Source organism: Channa argus, unplaced genomic scaffold, assembly GCF_033026475.1.
Source record: "Channa argus isolate prfri unplaced genomic scaffold, Channa argus male v1.0 Contig031, whole genome shotgun sequence".
Lineage (NCBI taxonomy): Eukaryota > Metazoa > Chordata > Actinopteri > Anabantiformes > Channidae > Channa > Channa argus.
In genome coordinates, this window is record NW_027125250.1 from 88,222 (window position 1) to 103,154 (window position 14,933).

Here is a 14,933-nt window from a genome sequence, read left to right on the forward strand (position 1 = left end):
GTTACTCCACCAACTGGGAGACTCACAGTGGCATTGTCATGGAGCTCATCTTGTTCCAGAAACAGAATACTATGTGCACTAAACACTCATGACAAGTCTAAAAAAACTGATACCGGCACAGAAATGAGGCCAAGCCTGCACGATGGTTTAAAATGAACACACTCTTAGCTAAATATCCTTGCTGATCTCTGTCACATAATGCTAAAAAAACATTTTGGGCATGAAGTGCGATCCCAGACACAATCCCCAATTCCTCTTTTATAACCCTACCCTAGTTTTCAAGTGCTTCCTTATTTTTGTCATAAGGGTTAGTATTTGAAATATATTAAAACTAGTGTCTGTGTAACACTGTTCACTTTTCCAGTGCACACTTGCTTCATTTGGCAGCATCTGGAGATTCCCTGGTGTATAGGTAAGCACTCTGGACTATGAATCCAGCAATCTGAGTTCAAATCAGGGTGGGACCTGTTATAGTGTAGAATGAATAAAACCAGCTGGACCTTTAAGCTGGCTTGCTGTTCTCAGGTTTTAAAGTGCAATAAATGCAGGCAACTTTGGCAACTGTTCTTTCTCTTATGCTCCATTCAATGACTCTAGTACTCTACCAAATGACGTGGTTCAATTAATTTAATGCAATATTTGGATACTGGGTACCTTTTCTGGAGTTTGCTGAAAAACTGAATGTATATGTTAAAGCTCTATGAATTGATGTCTTGCCAGTATAGGGCAGAAGAACACCAATACCAGCTGACAGGTGTGTAGTGGCTTAATCAACAAGCACTTTTTTGCCTGAGACATACCATACTTCACGCATCCATCACTGATGGCCAGGGTAGCAATAAACTGATAAAGAGATAGGCTGATGACGAGTTTGCACATTTGATTTACAATAATTACGCCTAATCTAAATGCTGTCTTTGCGCATTTTTTTCGGAGTACCGAACCAAGCCTGTTCTGTTGTCAGGATGGCCGAGCGGTCTAAGGCGCTGCGTTAAGGTTGCAGTCTCTCCTGGAGGCGTGGGTTCGAATCCCACTTCTGACAAATGTTGTTTTTTAAGTACAACAGCTGACACTTGGAAAACACATTGGATCCATTCTTCCACATTCGTCAGAGGTGGGGAACCACCTATTCTCCAAGACTGCTTACCTGGATAAGGTGTGTTCAATCAGACAGAAAGTGCAGGAGCAGTGGGTAAAGCACGGATAGCTGACAAGCAAGCAGGGCTGTAGAGCTCAAGGAGCATGGCTTTGGCACCCCTCTAGTTACGTATCAAAGGTAGTCTTTCATCTATGCCCTATAATCACTAATGAGAGTCCATTTGAGACTGACTCTATTGGCCAAATCCATAGATTTTGATGTTATACAAGTTACAGTGCATCTGGATAGATGCAATGAATATCACACACTGAGATAAAAGTGACACAGTGCTTAGATGTACCCAAACCGCCTTGTATTGACATTTTTTTAGTTTGCTACATGATCAGCCAAATCTCCAAGTTGTCAAGTTGGAGACAATAATGAAATGACTCAAATTGTGTGGAAGAACCTGTTCAACAACATTAAGCTAGCAATGTGGAAAGGTTCCATGGTGTAATGGTGAGCACTCTGGACTCTGAATCCAGCGATCCGAGTTCAAATCTCGGTGGGACCTACTGTTGGCAGGTTGTAGCTTTTCTCAATGCAATGAGTGACTCAGTTACTCCACCAACTGGGAGACTCACAGTGGCATTGTCATGGAGCTCATCTTGTTCCAGAAACAGAATACTATGTGCACTAAACACTCATGACAAGTCTAAAAAAACTGATACCGGCACAGAAATGAGGCCAAGCCTGCACAATGGTTTAAAATAAACACACTCTTAGCTAAATATCCTTGCTGAATTCTGTCACATAATGCTAAAAACACATTTTGGGCATGAAGTGCGATCCCAGACACAATCCCCAATTCCTCTTTTATAACCCTACCCTAGTTTTCAAGTGCTTCCTTATTTTTGTCATAAGGGTTAGTATTTGAAATATATTAAAACTAGTGTCTGTGTAACACTGTTCACTTTTCCAGTGCACACTTGCTTCATTTGGCAGCATCTGGAGATTCCCTGGTGTATAGGTAAGCACTCTGGACTATGAATCCAGCAATCTGAGTTCAAATCACAGTGGGACCTGTTATAGTGTAGAATGAATAAAACCAGCTGGACCTTTAAGCTGGCTTGCTGTTCTCAGGTTTTAATGTGCAATAAATGCAGGCAACTTTGGCAACTGTTCTTTCTCTTATGCTCCATTCAATGACTCTAGTACTCTACCAAATGACGTGGTTCAATTAATTTAATGCAATATTTGGATACTGTTTACCTTTTCTGGAGTTTGCTGAAAAACTGAATGTATATGTTAAAGCTCTATGAATTGATGTCTTGCCAGTAAAGGGCAGAAGAATACCAATACCAGCTGACAGGTGTGTAGTGGCTTAATCAACAAGCACTTTTTTGCCTGAGACATACCATACTTCACGCATCCATCACTGATGGCCAGGGTAGCAATAAACTGATAAAGAGATAGGCTGATGACGAGTTTGCACATTTGATTTACAATAATTACGCCTAATCTAAATGCTGTCTTTGCGCATTTTTTTCGGAGTACCGAACCAAGCCTGTTCTGTTGTCAGGATGGCCGAGCGGTCTAAGGCGCTGCGTTAAGGTTGCAGTCTCTCCTGGAGGCGTGGGTTCGAATCCCACTTCTGACAAATGTTGTTTTTTAAGTACAACAGCTGACACTTGGAAAACACATTGGATCCATTCTTCCACATTCGTCAGAGGTGGGGAACCACCTATTCTCCAAGACTGCTTACCTGGATAAGATGTGTTCAATCAGACAGAAAGTGCAGGAGCAGTGGCTAAAGCACGGATAGCTGACAAGCAAGCAGAGCTGTAGAGCTCAAGGAGCATGGCTTTGGCACCCCTCTAGTTACGTATCAAAGGTAGTCTTTCATCTATGCCCTATAATCACTAATGAGAGTCCATTTGAGACTGACTCTATTGGCCAAATCCATAGATTTTGATGTTATACAAGTTACAGTGCATCTGGATAGATGCAATGAATATCACACACTGAGATAAAAGTGACACAGTGCTTAGATGTACCCAAACCGCCTTGTATTGACATTTTTTTAGTTTGCTACATGATCAGCCAAATCTCCAAGTTGTCAAGTTGGAGACAATAATGAAATGAATCAAATTGTGTGGAAGAACCTGTTCAACAACATTAAGCTAGCAATGTGGAAAGGTTCCATGGTGTAAAGGTGAGCACTCTGGACTCTGAATCCAGCGATCCGAGTTCAAATCTTGGTGGGACCTACTGTTGGCAGGTTGTAGCTTTTCTCAATGCAATGAGTGACTCAGTTACTCCACCAACTGGGAGACTCACAGTGGCATTGTCATGGAGCTCATCTTGTTCCAGAAACAGAATACTATGTGCACTAAACACTCATGACAAGTCTAAAAAAACTGATACCGGCACAGAAATGAGGCCAAGCCTGCACAATGGTTTAAAATAAACACACTCTTAGCTAAATATCCTTGCTGATTTCTGTCACATAATGCTAAAAACACATTTTGGGCATGAAGTGCGATCCCAGACAAAATTCCCAATTCCTCTTTTATAACCCTACCCTAGTTTTCAAGTGCTTCCTTATTTTTGTCATAAGGGTTAGTATTTGAAATATATTAAAACTAGTGTCTGTGTAACACTGTTCACTTTTCCAGTGCACACTTGCTTCATTTGGCAGCATCTGGAGATTCCCTGGTGTATAGGTAAGCACTCTGGACTATGAATCCAGCAATCTGAGTTCAAATCACGATGGGACCTGTTATAGTGTAGAATGAATAAAACCAGCTGGACCTTTAAGCTGGCTTGCTGTTCTCAGGTTTTAATGTGCAATAAATGCAGGCAACTTTGGCAACAGTTCTTTCTCTTATGCTCCATTCAATGACTTTAGTACTCTACCAAATGCCGTGGTTCAATTAATATAATGCAATATTTGGATACTGTTTACCTTTTCTGGAGTTTGCTGAAAAACTGAATGTATATGTTAAAGCTCTATGAAATAATGTCTTGCCAGTAAAGGGCAGAAGAACACCAATACCAGCTGACAGGTGTGTAGTGGCTTAATCAACAAGCTCTTTTTTGCCTGAGACATACCATACTTCACGCATCCATCACTGATGGCCAGGGTAGCAATAAACTGATAAAGAGATAGGCTGATGACGAGTTTGCACATTTGATTTACAATAATTACGCCTAATCTAAATGCTGTCTTTGCGCATTTTTTTCGGAGTACCAAACCAAGCCTGTTCTGTTGTCAGGATGGCCGAGCGGTCTAAGGCGCTGCGTTAAGGTCGCAGTCTCTCCTGGAGGCGTGGGTTCGAATCCCACTTCTGACAAATGTTGTTTTTTAAGGACAACAGCTGACACTTGGAAAACACATTGGATCCATTCTTCCACATTCGTCAGAGGTGGGGAACCACCTATTCTCCAAGACTGCTTACCTGGATAAGGTGTGTTCAATCAGACAGAAAGTGCAGGAGCAGTGGGTAAAGCACGGATAGCTGACAAGCAAGCAGGGCTGTGGAGCTCAAGGAGCATGGCTTTGGCACCCCTCTAGTTACGTATCAAAGGTAGTCTTTCATCTATGCCCTATAATCACTAATGAGAGTCCATTTGAGACTGACTCTATTGGCCAAATCCATAGATTTTGATGTTATACAAGTTACAGTGCATCTGGATAGATGCAATGAATATCACACACTGAGATAAAAGTGACACAGTGCTTAGATGTACCCAAACCGCCTAATATTGACATTTTTTTAGTTTGCTACATGATCAGCCAAATCTCCAAGTTGTCAATTTGGAGACAATAATGAAATGAATCAAATTGTGTGGAAGAACCTGTTCAACAACATTAAGCTAGCAATGTGGAAAGGTTCCGTGGTGTAATGGTGAGCACTCTGGACTCTGAATCCAGCGATCCGAGTTCAAATCTCGGTGGGACCTAATGTTGGCAGGTTGTAGCTTTTCTCGATGAAATGAGTGACTCGGTTACTCCACCAACTGGGAGACTCACAGTGGCATTGTCATGGAGCTCATCTTGTTCCAGAAACAGAATACTATGTGCACTAAACACTCATGACAAGTCTAAAAAAACTTATACCGGCACAGAAATGAGGCCAAGCCTGCACGATGGTTTAAAATAAACACACTATAAGCTTAATATCCTTGCTGATCTCTTTCACATAATGCTAAAAACACATTTTGGGCATTCCATTCAAGTTTGGGCATGAAGTGCGATCCCAGACACAATCCCCAATTCCTCTTTTATAACCCTACCCTAGTTTTCAAGTGCTTCCTTATTTTTGTCATAAGGGTTAGTATTTGAAATATATTAAAACTAGTGTCTGTGTAACACTGTTCAATTTTCCAGTGCACACTTGCTTCATTTGGAAGCATCTGGAGATTCCCTGGTGTATAGGTAAGCACTCTGGACTATGAATCCAGCAATCTGAGTTCAAATCACGATGGGACCTGTTATAGTGTAGAATGAATAAAACCAGCTGGACCTTTAAGCTGGCTTGCTGTTCTCAGGTTTTAATGTGCAATAAATGCAGGCAACTTTGGCAACAGTTCTTTCTCTTATGCTCCATTCAATGACTCTAGTACTCTACCAAATGACGTGGTTCAATTAATTTAATGCAATATTTGGATACTGGGTACCTTTTCTGGAGTTTGCTGAAAAACTGAATGTATATGTTAAAGCTCTATGAATTGATGTCTTGCCAGTAAAGGGCAGAAGAACACCAATACCAGCTGACAGGTGTGTAGTGGCTTAATCAACAAGCACTTTTTTGCCTGAGACATACCATACTTCACGCATCCATCACTGATGGCCAGGGTAGCAATAAACTGATAAAGAGATAGGCTGATGACGAGTTTGCACATTTGATTTACAATAATTACGCCTAATCTAAATGCTGTCTTTGCGCATTTTTTTCGGAGTACCGAACCAAGCCTGTTCTGTTGTCAGGATGGCCGAGCGGTCTAAGGTGCTGCGTTAAGATTGCAGTCTCTCCTGGAGGCGTGGGTTCGAATCCCACTTCTGACAAATGTTGTTTTTTAAGTACAACAGCTGACACTTGGAAAACACATTGGATCCATTCTTCCACATTCGTCAGAGGTGGGGAACCACCTATTCTCCAAGACTGCTTACCTGGATAAGGTGTGTTCAATCAGACAGAAAGTGCAGGAGCAGTGGCTAAAGCACGGATAGCTGACAAGCAAGCAGGGCTGTGGAGCTCAAGGAGCATGGCTTTGGCACCACACTAGTTACGTATCAAAGGTAGTCTTTCATCTATGCCCTATAATCACTAATGAGAGTCCATTTGAGACTGACTCTATTGGCCAAATCCATAGATTTTGATGTTATACAAGTTACATTGCATCTGGATAGATGCAATGAACATCACACACTGAGATAAAAGTGACACAGTGCTTAGATGTACCCAAACCGCCTTGTATTGACATTTTTTTAGTTTGCTACATGATCAGCCAAATCTCCAAGTTGTCAAGTTGGAGACAATAATGAAATGAATCAAATTGTGTGGAAGAACCTGTTCAACAACATTAAGCTAGCAATGTGGAAAGGTTCCATGGTGTAAAGGTGAGCACTCTGGACTCTGAATCCAGCGATCCGAGTTCAAATCTTGGTGGGACCTACTGTTGGAAGGTTGTAGCTTTTCTTGATGCAATGAGTGACTCGGTTACTCCACCAACTGGGAGACTCACAGTGGCATTGTCATGGAGCTCATCTTGTTCCAGAAACAGAATACTATGTGCACTAAACACTCATGACAAGTCTAAACAAACTGATACCGGCACAGAAATGAGGCCAAGCCTGCACGATGGTTTAAAATAAACACACTCTTAGCTAAGTATCCTTGTTGATCTCTGTCACATAATGCTAAAAACACATTTTGGGCATTCCATTCAAGTTTGGGCATGAAGTGCGATCCCAGACACAATCCCCAATTCCTCTTTTATAACCCTACCCTAGTTTTCAAGTGCTTCCTTATTTTTGTCATAAGGGTTAGTATTTGAAATATATTAAAACTAGTGTCTGTGTAACACTGTTCAATTTTCCAGTGCACACTTGCTTCATTTGGAAGCATCTGGAGATTCCCTGGTGTATAGGTAAGCACTCTGGACTATGAATCCAGCAATCTGAGTTCAAATCACGATGGGACCTGTTATAGTGTAGAATGAATAAAACCAGCTGGACCTTTAAGCTGGCTTGCTGTTCTCAGGTTTTAATGTGCAATAAATGCAGGCAACTTTGGCAACAGTTCTTTCTCTTATGCTCCATTCAATGACTCTAGTACTCTACCAAATGACGTGGTTCAATTAATTTAATGCAATATTTGGATACTGGGTACCTTTTCTGGAGTTTGCTGAAAAACTGAATGTATATGTTAAAGCTCTATGAATTGATGTCTTGCCAGTAAAGGGCAGAAGAACACCAATACCAGCTGACAGGTGTGTAGTGGCTTAATCAACAAGCACTTTTTTGCCTGAGACATACCATACTTCACGCATCCATCACTGATGGCCAGGGTAGCAATAAACTGATAAAGAGATAGGCTGATGACGAGTTTGCACATTTGACAATAATTACGCCTAATCTAAATGCTGTCTTTGCGCATTTTTTTCGGAGTACCGAACCAAGCCTGTTCTGTTGTCAGGATGGCCGAGCGGTCTAAGGTGCTGCGTTAAGATTGCAGTCTCTCCTGGAGGCGTGGGTTCGAATCCCACTTCTGACAAATGTTGTTTTTTAAGTACAACAGCTGACACTTGGAAAACACATTGGATCCATTCTTCCACATTCGTCAGAGGTGGGGAACCACCTATTCTCCAAGACTGCTTACCTGGATAAGGTGTGTTCAATCAGACAGAAAGTGCAGGAGCAGTGGCTAAAGCACGGATAGCTGACAAGCAAGCAGGGCTGTGGAGCTCAAGGAGCATGGCTTTGGCACCACACTAGTTACGTATCAAAGGTAGTCTTTCATCTATGCCCTATAATCACTAATGAGAGTCCATTTGAGACTGACTCTATTGGCCAAATCCATAGATTTTGATGTTATACAAGTTACATTGCATCTGGATAGATGCAATGAACATCACACACTGAGATAAAAGTGACACAGTGCTTAGATGTACCCAAACCGCCTTGTATTGACATTTTTTTAGTTTGCTACATGATCAGCCAAATCTCCAAGTTGTCAAGTTGGAGACAATAATGAAATGAATCAAATTGTGTGGAAGAACCTGTTCAACAACATTAAGCTAGCAATGTGGAAAGGTTCCATGGTGTAAAGGTGAGCACTCTGGACTCTGAATCCAGCGATCCGAGTTCAAATCTTGGTGGGACCTACTGTTGGAAGGTTGTAGCTTTTCTTGATGCAATGAGTGACTCGGTTACTCCACCAACTGGGAGACTCACAGTGGCATTGTCATGGAGCTCATCTTGTTCCAGAAACAGAATACTATGTGCACTAAACACTCATGACAAGTCTAAACAAACTGATACCGGCACAGAAATGAGGCCAAGCCTGCACGATGGTTTAAAATAAACACACTCTTAGCTAAGGATCCTTGTTGATCTCTGTCACATAATGCTAAAAACACATTTTGGGCATTCCATTCAAGTTTGGGCATGAAGTGCGATCCCAGACACAATCCCCAATTCCTCTTTTATAACCCTACCCTAGTTTTCAAGTGCTTCCTTATTTTTGTCATAAGGGTTAGTATTTGAAATATATTAAAACTAGTGTCTGTGTAACACTGTTCAATTTTCCAGTGCACACTTGCTTCATTTGGAAGCATCTGGAGATTCCCTGGTGTATAGGTAAGCACTCTGGACTATGAATCCAGCAATCTGAGTTCAAATCACGATGGGACCTGTTATAGTGTAGAATGAATAAAACCAGCTGGACCTTTAAGCTGGCTTGCTGTTCTCAGGTTTTAATGTGCAATAAATGCAGGCAACTTTGGCAACAGTTCTTTCTCTTATGCTCCATTCAATGACTCTAGTACTCTACCAAATGACGTGGTTCAATTAATTTAATGCAATATTTGGATACTGGGTACCTTTTCTGGAGTTTGCTGAAAAACTGAATGTATATGTTAAAGCTCTATGAATTGATGTCTTGCCAGTAAAGGGCAGAAGAACACCAATACCAGCTGACAGGTGTGTAGTGGCTTAATCAACAAGCACTTTTTTGCCTGAGACATACCATACTTCACGCATCCATCACTGATGGCCAGGGTAGCAATAAACTGATAAAGAGATAGGCTGATGACGAGTTTGCACATTTGACAATAATTACGCCTAATCTAAATGCTGTCTTTGCGCATTTTTTTCGGAGTACCGAACCAAGCCTGTTCTGTTGTCAGGATGGCCGAGCGGTCTAAGGTGCTGCGTTAAGATTGCAGTCTCTCCTGGAGGCGTGGGTTCGAATCCCACTTCTGACAAATGTTGTTTTTTAAGTACAACAGCTGACACTTGGAAAACACATTGGATCCATTCTTCCACATTCGTCAGAGGTGGGGAACCACCTATTCTCCAAGACTGCTTACCTGGATAAGGTGTGTTCAATCAGACAGAAAGTGCAGGAGCAGTGGCTAAAGCACGGATAGCTGACAAGCAAGCAGGGCTGTGGAGCTCAAGGAGCATGGCTTTGGCACCCCACTAGTTACGTATCAAAGGTAGTCTTTCATCTATGCCCTATAATCACTAAAGAGAGTCCATTTGAGACTGACTCTATTGGCCAAATCCATAGATTTTGATGTTATACAAGTTACATTGCATCTGGATAGATGCAATGAACATCACACACTGAGATAAAAGTGACACAGTGCTTAGATGTACCCAAACCGCCTTGTATTGACATTTTTTTAGTTTGCTACATGATCAGCCAAATCTCCAAGTTGTCAAGTTGGAGACAATAATGAAATGAATCAAATTGTGTGGAAGAACCTGTTCAACAACATTAAGCTAGCAATGTGGAAAGGTTCCATGGTGTAAAGGTGAGCACTCTGGACTCTGAATCCAGCGATCCGAGTTCAAATCTTGGTGGGACCTACTGTTGGAAGGTTGTAGCTTTTCTTGATGCAATGAGTGACTCGGTTACTCCACCAACTGGGAGACTCACAGTGGCATTGTCATGGAGCTCATCTTGTTCCAGAAACAGAATACTATGTGCACTAAACACTCATGACAAGTCTAAACAAACTGATACCGGCACAGAAATGAGGCCAAGCCTGCACGATGGTTTAAAATAAACACACTCTTAGCTAAGTATCCTTGTTGATCTCTGTCACATAATGCTAAAAACACATTTTGGGCATTCCATTCAAGTTTGGGCATGAAGTGCGATCCCAGACACAATCCCCAATTCCTCTTTTATAACCCTACCCTAGTTTTCAAGTGCTTCCTTATTTTTGTCATAAGGGTTAGTATTTGAAATATATTAAAAATAGTGTCTGTGTAACACTGTTCACTTTTCCAGTGCACACTTGCTTCATTTGGCAGCATCTGGAGATTCCCTGGTGTATAGGTAAGCACTCTGGACTATGAATCCAGCAATCTGAGTTCAAATCACGGTGGGACCTGTTATAGTGTAGAATGAATAAAACCAGCTGGACCTTTAAGCTGGCTTGCTGTTCTCAGGTTTTAATGTGCAATAAATGCAGGCAACTTTGGCAACTGTTCTTTCTCTTATGCTCCATTCAATGACTCTAGTACTCTACCAAATGACGTGGTTCAATTAATTTAATGCAATATTTGGATACTGTTTACCTTTTCTGGAGTTTGCTGAAAAACTGAATGTATATGTTAAAGCTCTATGAATTGATGTCTTGCCAGTAAAGGGCAGAAGAACACCAATACCAGCTGACAGGTGTGTAGTGGCTTAATCAACAAGCTCTTTTTTGCCTGAGACATACCATACTTCACGCATCCATCACTGATGCCCAGGGTAGCAATAAACTGATAAAGAGATAGGCTGATGACGAATTTGCACATTTGATTTACAATAATTACGCCTAATCTAAATGCTGTCTTTGCACATTTTTTTTGGAGTACCAAACCAAGCCTGTTCTGTTGTCAGGATGGCCGAGCGGTCTAAGGCGCTGCGTTAAGGTCGCAGTCTCTCCTGGAGGCGTGGGTTCAAATCCCACTTCTGACAAATGTTGTTTTTTAAGGACAACAGCTGACACTTGGAAAACACATTGGATCCATTCTTCCACATTCGTCAGAGGTGGGGAACCACCTATTCTCCAAGACTGCTTACCTGGATAAGGTGTGTTCAATCAGACAGAAAGTGCAGGAGCAGTGGGTAAAGCACGGATAGCTGACAAGCAAGCAGGGCTGTGGAGCTCAAGGAGCATGGCTTTGGCACCCCACTAGTTACGTATCAAAGGTAGTCTTTCATCTATGCCCTATAATCACTAATGAGAGTCCATTTGAGACTGACTCTATTGGCCAAATCCATAGATTTTGATGTTATACAAGTTACAGTGCATCTGGATAGATGCAATGAATATCACACACTGAGATAAAAGTGACACAGTGCTTAGATGTACCCAAACCGCCTAATATTGACATTTTTTTAGTTTGCTACATGATCAGCCAAATCTCCAAGTTGTCAATTTTGAGACAATAATGAAATGAATCAAATTGTGTGGAAGAACCTGTTCAACAACATTAAGCTAGCAATGTGGAAAGGTTCCGTGGTGTAATGGTGAGCACTCTGGACTCTGAATCCAGCGATCCGAGTTCAAATCTCGGTGGGACCTACTGTTGGCAGGTTGTAGCTTTTCTCGATGAAATGAGTGACTCGGTTACTCCACCAACTGGGAGACTCACAGTGGCATTGTCATGGAGCTCATCTTGTTCCAGAAACAGAATACTATGTGCACTAAACACTCATGACAAGTCTAAAAAAACTGATACCGGCACAGAAATGAGGCCAAGCCTGCACGATGGTTTAAAATAAACACACTAGAAGCTTAATATCCTTGCTGATCTCTTTCACATAATGCTAAAAACACATTTTGGGCATTCCATTCAAGTTTGGGCATGAAGTGCGATCCCAGACACAATCCCCAATTCCTCTTTTATAACCCTACCCTAGTTTTCAAGTGCTTCCTTATTTTTGTCATAAGGGTTAGTATTTGAAATATATTAAAACTAGTGTCTGTGTAACACTGTTCAATTTTCCAGTGCACACTTGCTTCATTTGGAAGCATCTGGAGATTCCCTGGTGTATAGGTAAGCACTCTGGACTATGAATCCAGCAATCTGAGTTCAAATCACGATGGGACCTGTTATAGTGTAGAATGAATAAAACCAGCTGGACCTTTAAGCTGGCTTGCTGTTCTCAGGTTTTAATGTGCAATAAATGCAGGCAACTTTGGCAACAGTTCTTTCTCTTATGCTCCATTCAATGACTCTAGTACTCTACCAAATGACGTGGTTCAATTAATTTAATGCAATATTTGGATACTGGGTACCTTTTCTGGAGTTTGCTGAAAAACTGAATGTATATGTTAAAGCTCTATGAATTGATGTCTTGCCAGTAAAGGGCAGAAGAACACCAATACCAGCTGACAGGTGTGTAGTGGCTTAATCAACAAGCACTTTTTTGCCTGAGACATACCATACTTCACGCATCCATCACTGATGGCCAGGGTAGCAATAAACTGATAAAGAGATAGGCTGATGACGAGTTTGCACATTTGATTTACAATAATTACGCCTAATCTAAATGCTGTCTTTGCGCATTTTTTTCGGAGTACCGAACCAAGCCTGTTCTGTTGTCAGGATGGCCGAGCGGTCTAAGGTGCTGCGTTAAGATTGCAGTCTCTCCTGGAGGCGTGGGTTCGAATCCCACTTCTGACAAATGTTGTTTTTTAAGTACAACAGCTGACACTTGGAAAACACATTGGATCCATTCTTCCACATTCGTCAGAGGTGGGGAACCACCTATTCTCCAAGACTGCTTACCTGGATAAGGTGTGTTCAATCAGACAGAAAGTGCAGGAGCAGTGGCTAAAGCACGGATAGCTGACAAGCAAGCAGGGCTGTGGAGCTCAAGGAGCATGGCTTTGGCACCCCACTAGTTACGTATCAAAGGTAGTCTTTCATCTATGCCCTATAATCACTAATGAGAGTCCATTTGAGACTGACTCTATTGGCCAAATCCATAGATTTTGATGTTATACAAGTTACATTGCATCTGGATAGATGCAATGAACATCACACACTGAGATAAAAGTGACACAGTGCTTAGATGTACCCAAACCGCCTTGTATTGACATTTTTTTAGTTTGCTACATGATCAGCCAAATCTCCAAGTTGTCAAGTTGGAGACAATAATGAAATGAATCAAATTGTGTGGAAGAACCTGTTCAACAACATTAAGCTAGCAATGTGGAAAGGTTCCATGGTGTAAAGGTGAGCACTCTGGACTCTGAATCCAGCGATCCGAGTTCAAATCTTGGTGGGACCTACTGTTGGAAGGTTGTAGCTTTTCTTGATGCAATGAGTGACTCGGTTACTCCACCAACTGGGAGACTCACAGTGGCATTGTCATGGAGCTCATCTTGTTCCAGAAACAGAATACTATGTGCACTAAACACTCATGACAAGTCTAAACAAACTGATACCGGCACAGAAATGAGGCCAAGCCTGCACGATGGTTTAAAATAAACACACTCTTAGCTAAGTATCCTTGTTGATCTCTGTCACATAATGCTAAAAACACATTTTGGGCATTCCATTCAAGTTTGGGCATGAAGTGCGATCCCAGACACAATCCCCAATTCCTCTTTTATAACCCTACCCTAGTTTTCAAGTGCTTCCTTATTTTTGTCATAAGGGTTAGTATTTGAAATATATTAAAAATAGTGTCTGTGTAACACTGTTCACTTTTCCAGTGCACACTTGCTTCATTTGGCAGCATCTGGAGATTCCCTGGTGTATAGGTAAGCACTCTGGACTATGAATCCAGCAATCTGAGTTCAAATCACGGTGGGACCTGTTATAGTGTAGAATGAATAAAACCAGCTGGACCTTTAAGCTGGCTTGCTGTTCTCAGGTTTTAATGTGCAATAAATGCAGGCAACTTTGGCAACTGTTCTTTCTCTTATGCTCCATTCAATGACTCTAGTACTCTACCAAATGACGTGGTTCAATTAATTTAATGCAATATTTGGATACTGTTTACCTTTTCTGGAGTTTGCTGAAAAACTGAATGTATATGTTAAAGCTCTATGAATTGATGTCTTGCCAGTAAAGGGCAGAAGAACACCAATACCAGCTGACAGGTGTGTAGTGGCTTAATCAACAAGCTCTTTTTTGCCTGAGACATACCATACTTCACGCATCCATCACTGATGCCCAGGGTAGCAATAAACTGATAAAGAGATAGGCTGATGACGAATTTGCACATTTGATTTACAATAATTACGCCTAATCTAAATGCTGTCTTTGCACATTTTTTTTGGAGTACCAAACCAAGCCTGTTCTGTTGTCAGGATGGCCGAGCGGTCTAAGGCGCTGCGTTAAGGTCGCAGTCTCTCCTGGAGGCGTGGGTTCAAATCCCACTTCTGACAAATGTTGTTTTTTAAGGACAACAGCTGACACTTGGAAAACACATTGGATCCATTCTTCCACATTCGTCAGAGGTGGGGAACCACCTATTCTCCAAGACTGCTTACCTGGATAAGGTGTGTTCAATCAGACAGAAAGTGCAGGAGCAGTGGGTAAAGCACGGATAGCTGACAAGCAAGCAGGGCTGTGGAGCTCAAGGAGCATGGCTTTGGCACCCCA

General features: G+C 41.7%; 17 non-coding genes across 17 annotated transcripts; all 17 read left to right on the forward strand.

Moving 5' to 3' along the window:
* The first annotated feature begins 959 nt into the window (after positions 1 to 959).
* On the forward strand, positions 960 to 1,042 carry trnal-aag (transfer RNA leucine (anticodon AAG)). Its single transcript has one exon. It is a non-coding gene; the product is annotated as a tRNA-Leu (tRNA).
* Positions 1,043 to 1,580: 538 nt separating this feature from the next.
* On the forward strand, positions 1,581 to 1,652 carry trnaq-cug (transfer RNA glutamine (anticodon CUG)). The gene has a single exon. It is a non-coding gene; the product is annotated as a tRNA-Gln (tRNA).
* Positions 1,653 to 2,655: 1,003 nt separating this feature from the next.
* trnal-aag (transfer RNA leucine (anticodon AAG)) lies at positions 2,656 to 2,738 on the forward strand. The gene has a single exon. It is a non-coding gene; the product is annotated as a tRNA-Leu (tRNA).
* A 538-nt stretch (positions 2,739 to 3,276) lies between these two features.
* Positions 3,277 to 3,348, forward strand: trnaq-cug (transfer RNA glutamine (anticodon CUG)). Its single transcript has one exon. It is a non-coding gene; the product is annotated as a tRNA-Gln (tRNA).
* Positions 3,349 to 4,351: 1,003 nt separating this feature from the next.
* On the forward strand, positions 4,352 to 4,434 carry trnal-aag (transfer RNA leucine (anticodon AAG)). The gene has a single exon. It is a non-coding gene; the product is annotated as a tRNA-Leu (tRNA).
* A 538-nt stretch (positions 4,435 to 4,972) lies between these two features.
* trnaq-cug (transfer RNA glutamine (anticodon CUG)) lies at positions 4,973 to 5,044 on the forward strand. Its single transcript has one exon. It is a non-coding gene; the product is annotated as a tRNA-Gln (tRNA).
* Positions 5,045 to 6,066: 1,022 nt separating this feature from the next.
* trnal-aag (transfer RNA leucine (anticodon AAG)) lies at positions 6,067 to 6,149 on the forward strand. The gene has a single exon. It is a non-coding gene; the product is annotated as a tRNA-Leu (tRNA).
* Positions 6,150 to 6,687: 538 nt separating this feature from the next.
* trnaq-cug (transfer RNA glutamine (anticodon CUG)) lies at positions 6,688 to 6,759 on the forward strand. Its single transcript has one exon. It is a non-coding gene; the product is annotated as a tRNA-Gln (tRNA).
* Positions 6,760 to 7,777: 1,018 nt separating this feature from the next.
* On the forward strand, positions 7,778 to 7,860 carry trnal-aag (transfer RNA leucine (anticodon AAG)). The gene has a single exon. It is a non-coding gene; the product is annotated as a tRNA-Leu (tRNA).
* A 538-nt stretch (positions 7,861 to 8,398) lies between these two features.
* trnaq-cug (transfer RNA glutamine (anticodon CUG)) lies at positions 8,399 to 8,470 on the forward strand. The gene has a single exon. It is a non-coding gene; the product is annotated as a tRNA-Gln (tRNA).
* A 1,018-nt stretch (positions 8,471 to 9,488) lies between these two features.
* trnal-aag (transfer RNA leucine (anticodon AAG)) lies at positions 9,489 to 9,571 on the forward strand. The gene has a single exon. It is a non-coding gene; the product is annotated as a tRNA-Leu (tRNA).
* Positions 9,572 to 10,109: 538 nt separating this feature from the next.
* On the forward strand, positions 10,110 to 10,181 carry trnaq-cug (transfer RNA glutamine (anticodon CUG)). Its single transcript has one exon. It is a non-coding gene; the product is annotated as a tRNA-Gln (tRNA).
* A 1,022-nt stretch (positions 10,182 to 11,203) lies between these two features.
* On the forward strand, positions 11,204 to 11,286 carry trnal-aag (transfer RNA leucine (anticodon AAG)). The gene has a single exon. It is a non-coding gene; the product is annotated as a tRNA-Leu (tRNA).
* A 538-nt stretch (positions 11,287 to 11,824) lies between these two features.
* On the forward strand, positions 11,825 to 11,896 carry trnaq-cug (transfer RNA glutamine (anticodon CUG)). The gene has a single exon. It is a non-coding gene; the product is annotated as a tRNA-Gln (tRNA).
* A 1,022-nt stretch (positions 11,897 to 12,918) lies between these two features.
* Positions 12,919 to 13,001, forward strand: trnal-aag (transfer RNA leucine (anticodon AAG)). The gene has a single exon. It is a non-coding gene; the product is annotated as a tRNA-Leu (tRNA).
* Positions 13,002 to 13,539: 538 nt separating this feature from the next.
* On the forward strand, positions 13,540 to 13,611 carry trnaq-cug (transfer RNA glutamine (anticodon CUG)). Its single transcript has one exon. It is a non-coding gene; the product is annotated as a tRNA-Gln (tRNA).
* A 1,022-nt stretch (positions 13,612 to 14,633) lies between these two features.
* On the forward strand, positions 14,634 to 14,716 carry trnal-aag (transfer RNA leucine (anticodon AAG)). The gene has a single exon. It is a non-coding gene; the product is annotated as a tRNA-Leu (tRNA).
* Positions 14,717 to 14,933: the final 217 nt, after the last annotated feature.